This window comes from Panulirus ornatus, chromosome 50 (genome assembly GCF_036320965.1).
Source record: "Panulirus ornatus isolate Po-2019 chromosome 50, ASM3632096v1, whole genome shotgun sequence".
Lineage (NCBI taxonomy): Eukaryota > Metazoa > Arthropoda > Malacostraca > Decapoda > Palinuridae > Panulirus > Panulirus ornatus.
Window position 1 is genome coordinate 7,191,747 of NC_092273.1, and position 13,962 is coordinate 7,205,708.

General features: G+C 45.0%; 1 protein-coding gene across 3 annotated transcripts in view; it reads right to left on the bottom strand.

The window, feature by feature from the left end:
- The window catches only part of LOC139764559 (CAP-Gly domain-containing linker protein 3-like), a 47,750-nt gene extending 38,121 nt beyond the window's left edge, over nt 1–9,629 (bottom strand). The window contains exon 1 of one of the 3 annotated variants that reach the window (XM_071691337.1): nt 9,560–9,629. The gene's annotated coding sequence lies outside the window, so the exon portion shown is untranslated. Of the gene's footprint in view, nt 1–7,126; nt 7,176–9,187; nt 9,473–9,559 lie in introns of those variants that run through there. The other 2 variants (XM_071691335.1, XM_071691336.1) reach the window with 2 other exon arrangements.
- Between the last annotated feature and the right edge of the window lie 4,333 nt (nt 9,630–13,962).

Sequence of the window (13,962 nt, forward strand, 5' to 3'; positions counted from 1 at the left end):
TCAGACATCTATATCTCGGATCGTTATCTCGCACAATCTATCATCTGCAGAACTTGTCTGATGAGACGCTAAATGCCATGATGTTCTCCCACTTAACACTGCTTCTCCGTGTTTATGGATCGTATCGACGATACAACCTGGTTTAAGCTGGGTTAGTACGAAGCTCAGACAGCATGAATGCATTACCGTACCACCCTCACACCTCCTATTTGTTTACACGTCTCCGGTAACACGAAAATGGCACGACTCGTGCAAATTCTATGGGCGCGTCGTCTCCGTGTAAGAACAATGTAGCGAGAACTTAATTAATTCTTTTTCTACGGCCCTTAATCCTCACTGGTCAAAACCAGTCGACGTTACACAGATAATGATGTAATTCGGACTGTCGGAAATTGCGTGGGAACAAGGAAAAAAAAATAATGACGTGATTATAATCAAGCAGTAATGATGGGGTTCACCTAAAAGAAATCACATCCACATATCTCAGTGTTGAGGAAGGGCAGCGCTCATCACCCTCACACCATGGCTCATACCACCCTCACACCATGGCGCACACCACCCTCACACCATGACGCACATCACCCTCACACCATGGCGCACACCACACCACCCTCACTCCATGATCACACCACACCACCCTCACACCATGGCGCACACCACCCTCACACCATGACGCACACCACCCTCACACCATGACGCAACACCACCCTCACACCATGGCGCACACCACCCTCACACCATGACGCACACCACCCTCACACCATGACGCACACCACCCTAACACCATGGCGCACACCACACCACCCTCACTCCATGACCACACCACACCACCCTCACACCATGACGCACACCACCCTCACACCATGACCACACCACCACCCTCACACCATGACGCACACCACCCTCACACCATGACCACACCACACCACCCTCACACCATGACGCACACCACCCTCACAACATGTCTGCAGAACCACCTCAAATTAACTCCAACGTTCTCATCATAAATGACACATTACAGGAAGACTGTAGGAGATCTACGAATTGTCATTAATGGCCGTAAGTCTTGTGGCTAATCTAGTTGGTGGAAACCCCAACAATCAACCGTAGCGCTCACATGAGCCACGCGCAAGGTAGTAATGTTATGTGGTCATGGAATTTACCCTCAACACCTGAAGAAGAGAAGAAGAGAAAGAAAAAAATTAGGTAGGTAGATACATTTTGATGCTGGCAGCATTAATGACCAGCTGATATGCAAGAAAGCCTAAACAGTCAAACTGCCGTAACTCTGTTCATTCTAACTCTAAACGTGTTCATTGTGACGATTTCTGGAGAGGCTAATTTGGTTATCGATTACCGGTACACCTAGTGACACCCAAAAAATGATAATTTGAACGACAATGTAGGACTTTAGCGAAGCTGAAGGAACTAATCAATTCTCTAGAACTCTGGCTACATAAGTTTTATTTCCTTCGATTCCTATATCTGCCTTTCTTTTGTTTCTGTCCCTCTCGTTTGTTTTTCATTCATGAGTTCCTATAATTTTCTCGTCTGCTATGTTTCTATATGCTGATACAGATTCCTCACCTGCTCCTTCTTAGTCTTATTTCTACCGACGTGGGTGACATGCAATCGCTTTCTTAGTCAGCCGTATCGCATTGTCTATGCTTTCACTCAAAATCTCTCTCTTCTCATCATTTCTGAAATTCACCTTATGTGGGGCGTTCCAAATTTCTGCACAGGAACGTATGTACCAGCTTACCCAAGCCTTCCAATTTTCTCACCACATTCCCCGTCATGAACTACTGGGCCAACCGTGAGCGAACCTCCCTCCCTCTTCGTCAGCTGCGACCTCTCCCTCCCTTCGTCAGCTGCGACCTCTCCCTCCCTTCGTCAGCTGCGACCTCTCTCTCCCTTCGTCAGCTGCGACCTCTCCCTCCCTTCGTCAGCTGCGACCTCTCCCTCCCTTCGTCAGCTGCGACCTTTCCCTCCCTTCGTCAGCTACGACCTCTCTCTCCCTTCGTCAGCTGCGACCTCTCTCTCCCTTCGTCAGCTGCGACCTCTCTCTCGCTTCGTCAGCTGCGACGTCTCTCTCTCTCTCCCTTCGTCAGTTGTTGTCTGGTGGTTCCCGTCCCAGTAACGCTGGTCATGGTGGTCCGAGGAACTGTAGCATCGTTCCCAAGCTTTCTCTTGCCTTCCAGGTTCCTGCAAGTAGTGTGTGTGTGTGTGTGTGTGTGTGTGTGTGTGTGTGTGTGTGTGTGTGTGTGTGTGAGCGCGCGTCAGGTCTCCCTGGGGTTTTTATGACGTTAAGCTGATCCTCTCAGGGGCACCCTTCCCCGCCCTGTCCCTGGCTTTTACAGGGAGGTGAGTGGGGGACAGGCAGCGGGTGACACGTGTGGATAGGGGACAGGAAGATGACAACACACTGGAGAGAGAGAGAGAGAGAGAGAGAGAGAGAGAGAGAGAGAGAGAGAGAGAGAGAGAATAATTCTTCGGGACAGACCACTTCCCCTTGGCGTTCTACGGCTCCTAGGCCAAAGCATCAAGCCTCACTTGACCTGGGCACAGAACCTCCTCCTCCTCCTGTCCTCTCTCACTACTTTCCCCTCCTCCTCCTCCTCCTCCTCCTCCTCCGGGAAGATCATTACTGAGGAAGAAATTTCGTCTTCCCAGCTCCTCCCACAGTACAGCCCCCAGCGCTCCCGTGGTAAAGTACCCTGGGAGTAACCTCGTATTCTTGGTGCAGACGGCACTCGCACGCGTGAGCTAGACACACACTGGCCATTGGTGCACGCACACACATGATCTACAGCCAGAGCACGAGAGGAAATAAAATACAGAGAAGACTAAGAGGGAGATGTTGACGATGGAAGAAGACAACCATTAGTAAAGATGAACAACTATATAAAAAAAAAACTGAATAAACAAAGTGATCAAACGGTGCAGGAAATTAATACCAAAAGAGATTAATAAAAGAAATGGAGGGAAAGAGAAAAAGAAAAATTGGGAAAATATATCGAAAAAGAAAACTGAAACGAAGTGGAGGCCAAGAGTTAAGCGAGTCTACACAGCAAAGATGGTGCGCCAAGTGGCTCTCTACTGCAGCAGGACCCGCGCCGCGAACTGCAGGTAAACACGGAGAGGCCTGAGGCCCAACACACACACACACACACACACACACACGAGATGGGGCCCCAAGAATGTAAAACTCCCTCACCATACAACACGAATAGGTAATCACCCACTCACCCACCCACACACACACCTTGACCTGTAGCAAGGGTAAGACCACACCACACCTAGACAGCCATGCATGCATTCCAGACTATCGTCCATTGTTCACGCCAGGGTCAGTGTAGTTCCCTATATCGTCCAGTAATCAGAGGTCATTAGTAAATATGGAAGGAACTACAGTGAGGGAAAACCCATGACAAGAAATAAAGATATAAAGAGGGGGAGGAGGGGGGTAAAACATGCTACACAGACAAACAAAACGTAAGAACAACGAAAGATGGAGACGAGAGAGAGAGAGAGAGAGAGAGAGAGAGAGAGAGAGAGAGAGAGAGAGAGAGAGAGAGAGAGAGAGAGAGAGAGAGAGAGAGAGAGAGAGGAAAGATCGCACAGAAACACACATCCGTGGTGGTCAAGGTGAGGAGGGGGCAGGCACACACGTCAGCCAGCGATCCAGCGCGAGCAAGGTTAAGGCTGTGGCAGATGCCGCCGGGTGCACGCTCGTCAGGGACAAAAATCACCAGGGCGTTGGTCAAGGGCATGACAAAACACGGATGAAGAAGCTGACGCGACTGCAGACGGGGAGAGAGAGAGAGAGAGAGAGAGAGAGAGAGAGAGAGAGAGAGAGAGAGGTGGTAGTGGTGGTAGTGGGGTAATAGCGTGCCAGGACCTCCATTACCCACATGCACCTTCCGGACGATACACACAGGCCGCGTCGCCAGGACCCTGATGGTGCATAATTCGCATCGATCTCTTTACCTCAGGAGGTCCAAGCAACCGCCACTTGAGTGTATCACGAAATCTATAAGAAAGTCCTTCTTTTATCCAAATATTCGAAGGGCAGTATTGGCTCCTTGCATCGATCGCGAAAAAAAAGATTATAACTACAATTAACAATTCAAATTCTCTTTTTTTATTAATCCCACTTGAGTCAATAATTAAATCGGGTCTGTAAAATATCATGACATCGGAACGTTGTCTGCAGCTGCTGCTGTATCGGAACGGTGTCTGCAGCTGCTGATGTATCGGAACGTTGTCTGCAGCTGCTGATGTATCGGAACGTTGTCTGCAGCTGCTGATGTATCAGAACGTTGTCTGCAGCTGCTGATGTATCGGAACGTTGTCTGCAGCTGCTGATGTATCGGAATGTTGTCTGCAGCTGCTGATGCATTGGAACGTTGTCTGCAGCTGCTGATGTATCGGAACGTTGTCTGCAGCTGCTGATGCATTGGAACGTTGTCTGCAGTTCGTGGCATTTTGCAGCGTTGTCTGCAGCTGCTGATATATCGACACATCTGCAGTTCGCGATATATCGGAACGTTGTCTGCAGGTCATGGTATATCGGAACGTTGTCTGCAGTTTGTGATATATGCACCGGTTTTGTACGCAGACTGATCCTCATTAATAGTGATATATGCACCGGTTTTGTACGCAGACTGATCCTCATTAATATACATAAAAGCTTATACTGGACTTGCATAACAGAGCGTAAGGGGATTGCAATCCTCTACCGATATCACAGGAAAGGAAGAACTCCCCTTCCATTTATCTGGCTAGGGGAGTATCCTCTCCCATCCCCACTCCGTTACTAAGGAAGAGGAAGAGTGTAATTCCCTACCATCACATGGGAGCTTTGTTGCCGCCGCCTTCCCCTTAATGATACGGTTTACTCCGTCGGCCTGTTAACCTCCAGTGAAGAGAAGCACGAACAAACGGAGGAACGCGCGCGCGCGGACCTAAGGCGAACCAGGATGGTCGAGTCCACCACCACAGCGAAGCGTTCCTAACTTCGAGTCTTCATTATCTAAGTTGAACACACACATGCACACACATACACCTACACACAGATACACACATATACATCTACACATATACACACACATACACCTACACATAGATACACACACATACACCTACACATAGATACACACACATACATCTACACATATACACACACATACACCTACACATAGATACACACACATACACCTACACACAGATACACACACATACATCTACACATAGATACACACATATACCTACACAGATATACACATACATCTACACAGAGATACACACACATACACCTACACACAGATACACACACATACATCTACACATAGATACACACAAAAAATGGTTGGACATATGAAGAGAATGAGTGAGAAGAGGTTTACAAAGAGGATATACGTGTCAGAAGTGGAGGGAACAAGGAGAAAGGGTAGACCAAAATGGAGATGGAAGGATGGAGTGAACATGCAGATTGGTGACAGGCGTGCACGGGTTAGAGTGAAGTGGAAGGATGTGATATACAGGGGTCCATGTGGTTAAAAGACGGAACCAGGTGGAAACATGGAAAGGTCTGAGGGGCTTGGTCAGGAACAAGGAGCTGTGGTTTCGGTGCAATGCACACGACAGCAAGAGAATGGATGTGAGCGAATGTGGCCTTTCTTCATCTGTTCCTGGCGCTACCCCGCTAACACCTAAAACAGCGATCAAGTATGAAAAAAGAAACATTAATGTATACGCTTACCAATACGTACAATTACTATTATCATACAAGGAAATACATGATCAAACACACTCACACACAAGCATAAACGCAAAGAACCTGAGCGAAATATTAACGAGTAATATTCAGCCTAGAAATATTGTGTAGTTTGATGGCTCAGAACGAGTGATTGTAATTCCTCACTGGAGCATTAAATTTCACAATACTCCACTAAATCTTGTCACATTTCCAGCTTCACTTTGACAGACACAGAAAACACTCCTATGAACCTTGCTATTTCGAATCGCGGGACCTGATTAATGGGTTCATAATTATATGACGTAAGTATGGCTCGTTCACCGATAATGAACCAACCGTGAGATGAGATTTAAAAAAAAAAAATCGCTTGTACGCTATAAATGTTCATGGGGCGCTACAGATAAGGCAACGGTTGAATGAGAGCAGTAGAGCTATGACACGGCGTACTGCAACAGGCAGGAGAGAGAGAGAGAGAGAGAGAGAGAGAGAGAGAGAGAGAGAGAGAGAGAGAGAGAGAGAGAGAGAGAGAGGATGATTCCTGTAGCCTATAAACGAGCGTAACTACGATTTTTTGCCACAAGAATTCACCGAACACTCCACAACCCCTCCAGTGGGCGGTGGAGCAGGTGATGATGCTACAGAGTGCACCAAAAAAAGGTCAAAGGGACTGAGCCTTATCGACTGAAGTAGATTTAAAATATGAATGTAATGCCCAGTAGTACTCCTCAAACACCATCGAACCACTGTAGCGTACTCGTCGAACATCAAGGGTACGCGTACCACACTGACGAGGCCTTAAACCTCGTGAGGTCCTGCTGGCCTAACCACAACCGCCACGTCCCGGTCACACAAGCGGAGCACGGGAACAAGAATTACCAGTTATTTTCACCGCGTGCTGCCGGTAACATGATCCCAGGACTCGTAACTCCCCTGGGCACCGTCACCTCACGCTGATCATTCAGCGCTTGTTTGGGAAGAGACATGCTAAACAAGTAAACACAAACACATACACACACAGGCACCATCCAGTCTTCGGACATACATCACTACACCCGTCTATGTACTATTTTTTTTCCCTTTAAGTGTTAAACAATCTTTCTTTCATCCTGGAGACGCGTCGAGTCTAAACACCTTCCACTTATTATATTTGTTTCAATCGTATCATCTTACTACCACACCGCTGCCCCCGACCTTTTGTCCTCCTGAAGGATATACACGAAGACGTGCGTAGCCCCAATACGCCAGGACCAACTCACCAACGCAAGTTGTTAACTTCGCATCCAATGTAGCAAACCTGTTTGTAAAATTTTTCCGTTTGTCATTACACTACGTCGATTGTCACCAGTCTTGTGAAGCGTTACTCACTGGACCTTTGAGAGGCCATCCGTCTGTCACACGTTACTGCAGCCAGTGTCCGCTCCCGGGCCCAAAAAACACGGCTGTAATCCTTACTGTGCGTGGTGGTCCCAAGGCACTACACACGCAGGAAGCGAGCGCGATCAATGATGTGTCTAGCCTTCCTCTGGTGTGGTCTTATGTACATTTGTCTGGTCTTCTTCCATCGCATGCTCCTGTGTACACCTGTGTCTAGCCATCCCTCATATGGTCTTTACACAAATGTGCGGGATTCCCTTATGAGGTGTATGTACACTTGTCTTGCCTTCCTGCATGCAATTATGTATATATACATACATATATATATATATATATATATATATATATATATATATATATATATAGATAGATAGATAGATAGATAGATAGATAGATAGATAGAGAGAGAGAGAGAGAGAGAGAGAGAGAGAGAGAGAGAGAGAGACGGAGAAAGATAGACATATGATACAGCCTCGTCAAAAAAAGGTGACTTTTCACTCGCGGTGTAACCTCAGGCAAGTGGAGTCCGGTTCTGGAATGAGGGATTGATGAAACTGCAGTTACCAGACGTGCCGTTTGGTCTAGACGCAGCAAACCCCGCCCCCACTATGCTACGACTGCTTTCCTTTCCTGTTTCTTCTGTGCAACACGACTAGATACTCTGAAACTGTCTGCTAAAACAAGAGATGGCAGCAATGTTCATTACAGTGATGAACATGCAATGACTATCACCATAATGCCATAGTCAACGCATTTTCCATCAATGGCCATCATGAGTCGATATCAAAGGCCAAAACGTTCTATTTATTCCACGAGTGAATCGTGACATGGAGGAAAATACTTCATCTAATATATTCTGAGATAACAACGACGAATAATATAATGATCGCATGAAGTACAGTCTCTCATAATTAACTGACTATAATTACAATGGAAGCCAATTGTAGATCATAGCAGGTAAATAACCAATTGCCTATTTTTCAGGCAACAGAACCTAATTCCAGGGAATAGGTATCATTATATATATATATATATATATATATATATATATATATATATATATATATATATAAATATAGAACTGTCTTCCCCGAAAACCTGCACTGACTCAGCAGGAACTAAACGTATAATGAGTTCCTCAGTTTTACTCCTAATACCCACCTTGCCATTTTGCAGCCTTGGGTGTAAAATATCTCGAATAGGTCGTGTGGAAGGTTAGACAACCGCTTGGAGAAGTTCGTACCACTGGGAGGGTTGTTATACTGTTATACTCTTTCTTCAGCACTCTGAACAGCAGTTACGGAAGGTTAAATCACAAATCTATAACCTATGGACCGTATTTACATACTGCATCCTGTTCAGTTGAGAATGGGCCAAAGTGCACAACCTTGACAAGTTTGGCTTACAAGTAAAATAACTTAGTTGTAAATTTCCTTCAAAAGACTAGTGATCCACAAACCTTCATCAGATATAATGGTTCGAAATTAAAGACCGTTATAGGATGATTGCCCATCTCACGTCACGTGTCTAAAAGCCATAACAGTGAAATCAATACTAACAAAACAGTAAGCCATAGCAGCTCCGGGAAACACAGCAAGACCACTGACAATCAGAAACAAAAATTTAAAGATGACAAAAAAAGCTTTGGTCGTTTAATTCCCAAGTTTTATGTCATTACTCACAGTAACTATATCTTGTGTCTGTTTACTATATAAAACAAAAATGTATTACAGTTTTACTGGTAGTGACAACAGCGACTAACTACAAGTTAAGACACATGCGGACTAAGAACAGATAAAAGGGACGTTTAAGTGGTATACAATGATATCACTTAACGTGGAAGACTCGCACTGACATTATGAAGACTGAAATCACTGCCGCCTTATTATTCACTGGGTTATGCTCAAAACTCTGCTCACGCGACGCCAAGTTGTCGCATACTGATGAATCGATAAATCCATTTAAACAAAGGATAGTGCGGTATTCACGGCAGGGTACACGAAAATAATTGACATGAACACACCAAAAAAAAAAAAAAGAAAATTCACTCACCGACAGTGTATTCTACGAGTCCGAAAAAGACAGAGCAGCACGGTCTACGTCTTTCTCCCGACACTGCCACAGCGACACTGACTCTGCGCTTGCGCCCCCAGGCCCTCCAGTCTCCACCCGCGCTGGTCAGTCCGTCAAAAGTTGCTGTCACGTCACGCCCACATGAACTCAAGAAAGTAGGATTTCAGAATGTCACTGGTTACGTTCAGGCGATTTAAGATGAAATTCGTAGCTACACCGCTCCAAGCTCCAACGGGGTAATGTTGTACGACATGTTCAAGGTGTGAAATGCGCGCTAGCAATACCAAGACTGTAATGTAAACAGAACGTGACGACCATAGGCTTGATCACGACAAACTGCTCTCCACCTACCGCTGTGCTAACACTCCGCGCTTTACATACATTCTGATTCTGAAGCTGATTAGGTTTGCGCTGCACGCGCTCTCCGCTGCCTTAGGAAAGCTGAGCCCGGGCGGTATTGCTTTACTCGCGCGTACAACAACTGGTTTGTCGCCATGGAAGACACCGCGCACATAGATTCTACCCCAGCGTTTGTGTTGTCCGGGTGAAACACACGTTTCACTCTGCACTGCAGAGCGTGATGTTGCTAACATGCCTCACCAGTCTGATATTGTTTTACACAACGAAGTAGTAAATACCGTAACACCACAAACACACTGTAGCAAAACGGGACCGTCAATATGACGATGTTGCCTTGACAAGTGTCGAGTATGTATCACTGTGGTCGTTGACTGTGTGTGTGTGTGTGTGTGTGTGTGCCAGGTCCCCTCCGTAATCATCATCCATTGGGAGAAATCGCAGTGAGGGATGCTGAAGACGTGCGTGTGGAGAAGACATGACCACAACCATAAACAACCAAGAGACCAGGGCAACCAGCGCCAGCCTGAGGCAGGTGTGCCACGGAACGTGCTCCCCCCCCAACTCTCTCTCTCTCTCTCTCTCTCTCTCTCTCTCTCTCTCTCTCTCTCTCTCTCTCTGATTAGGCGAACTCTCGGTTTTATTGAGCAGGTCATCACAAAAAAAAAAAAGAAAAAAAGAGACGGACATCGGATTGAGTCGACCTGTTTTTCCTCTTTAAGGAAGTACAGCGGAGGTAGTTACCAAAAAAAGAATAAATATATATATATATATATATATATATATATATATATATATATATATATATATATATATATATACCTAAATACCGTGAAGCAGAAAATACTGATACAGTTTTCTGAAACCGATACCAATCGCGGTAAATTGTCGTTGGGGAATTAACTAGAAACCATTCAAGGGTTCAGACTAACCACTTACGAATTACTACAACCACACAACAATCTTATAAAGTCAAAAATTAATTCAAAGTATATATTTCAACACCGAAGTATTCGTAGCTCACCTTTGACTGGAAAGTTGTCTGTAATGTCATATCGTCTGATACAATATATCTTTTTTTTTTTATTATACTTTGTCGCTGTCTCCCGCGTTTGCGAGGTAGCGCAAGGAAACAGACGAAAGAAAATGGCCCAACCCCCCTCCATACACATGTATATACATACGTCCACACACGCAAATATACATACCTACACAGCTTTCCATGGTTTACCCCAGACGCTTCACATGCCTTGATCCAATCCACTGACAGCACGTCAACCCCGGTATACCACATCGCTCCAATTCACTCTATTCCTTGCCCTCCTTTCACCCTCCTGCATGTTCAGGCCCCGATCACACAAAATCTTTTTCACTCCATCTTTCCACCTCCAATTTGGTCTCCCTCTTCTCCTCGTTCCCTCCACCTCCGACACATATATCCTCTTGGTCAATCTTTCCTCACTCATTCTCTCCATGTGCCCAAACCACTTCAAAACACCCTCTTCTGCGCTCTCAACCACGCTCTTTTTATTTCCACACATCTCTCTTACCCTTACGTTACTCACTCGATCAAACCACCTCACACCACACATTGTCCTCAAACATCTCATTTCCAGCACATCCATCCTCCTGCGCACAACTCTATCCATAGCCCACGCCTCGCAACCATACAACATTGTTGGAACCACTATTCCTTCAAACATACCCATTTTTGCTTTCCGAGATAATGTTCTCGACTTCCACACATTCTTCAAGGCCCCCAGAATTTTCGCCCCCTCCCCCACCCTATGATCCACTTCCGCTTCCATGGTTCCATCCGCTGCCAGATCCACTCCCAGATATCTAAAACACTTCACTTCCTCCAGATTTTCTCCATTCAAACTTACCTCCCAACTGACTTGACCCTCAACCCTACTGTACCTAATAACCTTGCTCTTATTCACATTTACTCTTAACTTTCTTCTTCCACACACTTTACCAAACTCAGTCACCAGCTTCTGCAGTTTCTCACATGAATCAGCCACCAGTGCTGTATCATATATATATATATATATATATATATATATATATATATATATATATATATATATATATATTTCTTTTTTTTTTTTTTTTTTTTTTTTTTTTTTTTATACTTTGTCGCTGTCTCCCGCGTCTGCGAGGTAGCGCAAGGAAACAGACGAAAGAAATGGCCCAACCCCCCCCCCCCATACACATGTACATACACATGTCCACACACGTGTATACATACCTACACAGCTTTCCATGGTCCACCCCAGACGCCTCACATGCCTTGATTCACTCCACTGACAGCACGTCAACCCCTGTATACCACATCGCTCCAATTCACTCTATTCCTTGCCCTCCTTACACCCTCCTGCATGTTCAGGCCCCGATCACACAAAATCTTTTTCACTCCATCTTTCCACCTCCAATTTGGTCTCCCTCTTCTCCTCGTTCCCTCCACCTCCGACACATATATCCTCTTGGTCAATCTTTCCTCACTCATTCTCTCCATGTGCCCAAACCATTTCAAAACACCCTCTTCTGCTCTCTCAACCACGCTCTTTTTATTTCCACACATCTCTCTTACCCTTACGTTACTTACTCGATCAAACCACCTCACACCACACATTGTCCTCAAACATCTCATTTCCAGCACATCCATCCTCCTGCGCACAACTCTATCCATAGCCCACGCCTCGCAACCATACAACATTGTTGGAACCACTATTCCTTCAAACATACCCATTTTTGCTTTCCGAGTGGCAGATATAGGGTGTTTTGGTCGAGGTGGTGTGCAAAGTGAGAGGGTTAGGGAAAATGATTTGGTAAACAGAGAAGAGGTAGTAAAAGCTTTGCGGAAGATGAAAGCCGGCAAGGCAGCAGGTTTGGATGGTATTGCAGTGGAATTTATTAAAAAAGGGGGTGACTGTATTGTTGACTGGTTGGTAAGGTTATTTAATGTATGTATGACTCATGGTGAGGTGCCTGAGGATTGGCGGAATGCGTGCATAGTGCCATTGTACAAAGGCAAAGGGGATAAGAGTGAGTGCTCAAATTACAGAGGTATAAGTTTGTTGAGTATTCCTGGTAAATTATATGGGAGGGTATTGATTGAGAGGGTGAAGGCATGTACAGAGCATCAGATTGGGGAAGAGCAGTGCGGTTTCAGAAGTGGTAGAGGATGTGTGGATCAGGTGTTTGCTTTGAAGAATGTATGTGAGAAATACTTAGAAAAGCAAATGGATTTGTATGTAGCATTTATGGATCTGGAGAAGGCATATGATAGAGTTGATAGAGATGCTCTGTGGAAGGTATTAAGAATATATGGTGTGGGAGGCAAGTTGTTAGAAGCAGTGAAAAGTTTTTATCGAGGATGTAAGGCATGTGTACGTGTAGGAAGAGAGGAAAGTGATTGGTTCTCAGTGAATGTAGGTTTGCGGCAGGGGTGTGTGATGTCTCCATGGTTATTTAATTTGTTTATGGATGGGGTTGTTAGGGAGGTAAATGCAAGAGTCCTGGAAAGAGGGGCAAGTATGAAGTCTGTTGGGGATGAGAGAGCCTGGGAAGTGAGTCAGTTGTTGTTCGCTGATGATACAGCGCTGGTGGCTGATTCATGTGAGAAACTGCAGAAGCTGGTGACTGAGTTTGGTAAAGTGTGTGGAAGAAGAAAGTTAAGAGTAAATATATATATATATATATATATATATAAAATCTTGATAGCGTGAACAAGAGATCTCATCACATTGAGTTAATGGACCTTGATCTGATATAGTTAAGCAATCATAACGAATTGTTCAGTTCAGTTCGAAAATGACAACAGAAAATGAGTTCGTTAAGTCTAGTGGTGGTAATATTATTAATGATGTCTATAATAACTCTGGCTGCGTGACGATCCGCTGCAGGGCAGATGAAGCCACCGTGTCGTAGGAGGTGTTGAAAATGTCTCGCGTTACCCTGTGCCAGGGTTCAAACCCCTCAACTACCAATCCCTTCATTTTACTTTTTTTTTTTTTTTTTTCCTAACGCTCGCTTTACAAGATCTTCCATATCTTAGTGCTTTCCGGTGCGTATGGTAACATAAATGACAAATATTTGATATTATTAATCTACGAGAAAAAAAATTAATCAAGTAAAGGCATAAAACACGTAGCGTTACGGTAATATAAATTTGCAAAGTACTGCAATGGCTATAACATACAGTGACAGTGTGTATCATTCTAACAATCATCTTCGTTATGCAAAGTTTAGCGTTTTATCTTTAACATGATCTCGAAAGTAAAGCTGACGGCCATGACTGACCCCGACAGTCGATATGCCTAAAGCCCAAATAACCAACTGGCCAACCATACATCACAACTTCCACGATTCTGGGTTTTACAACATATTACAAC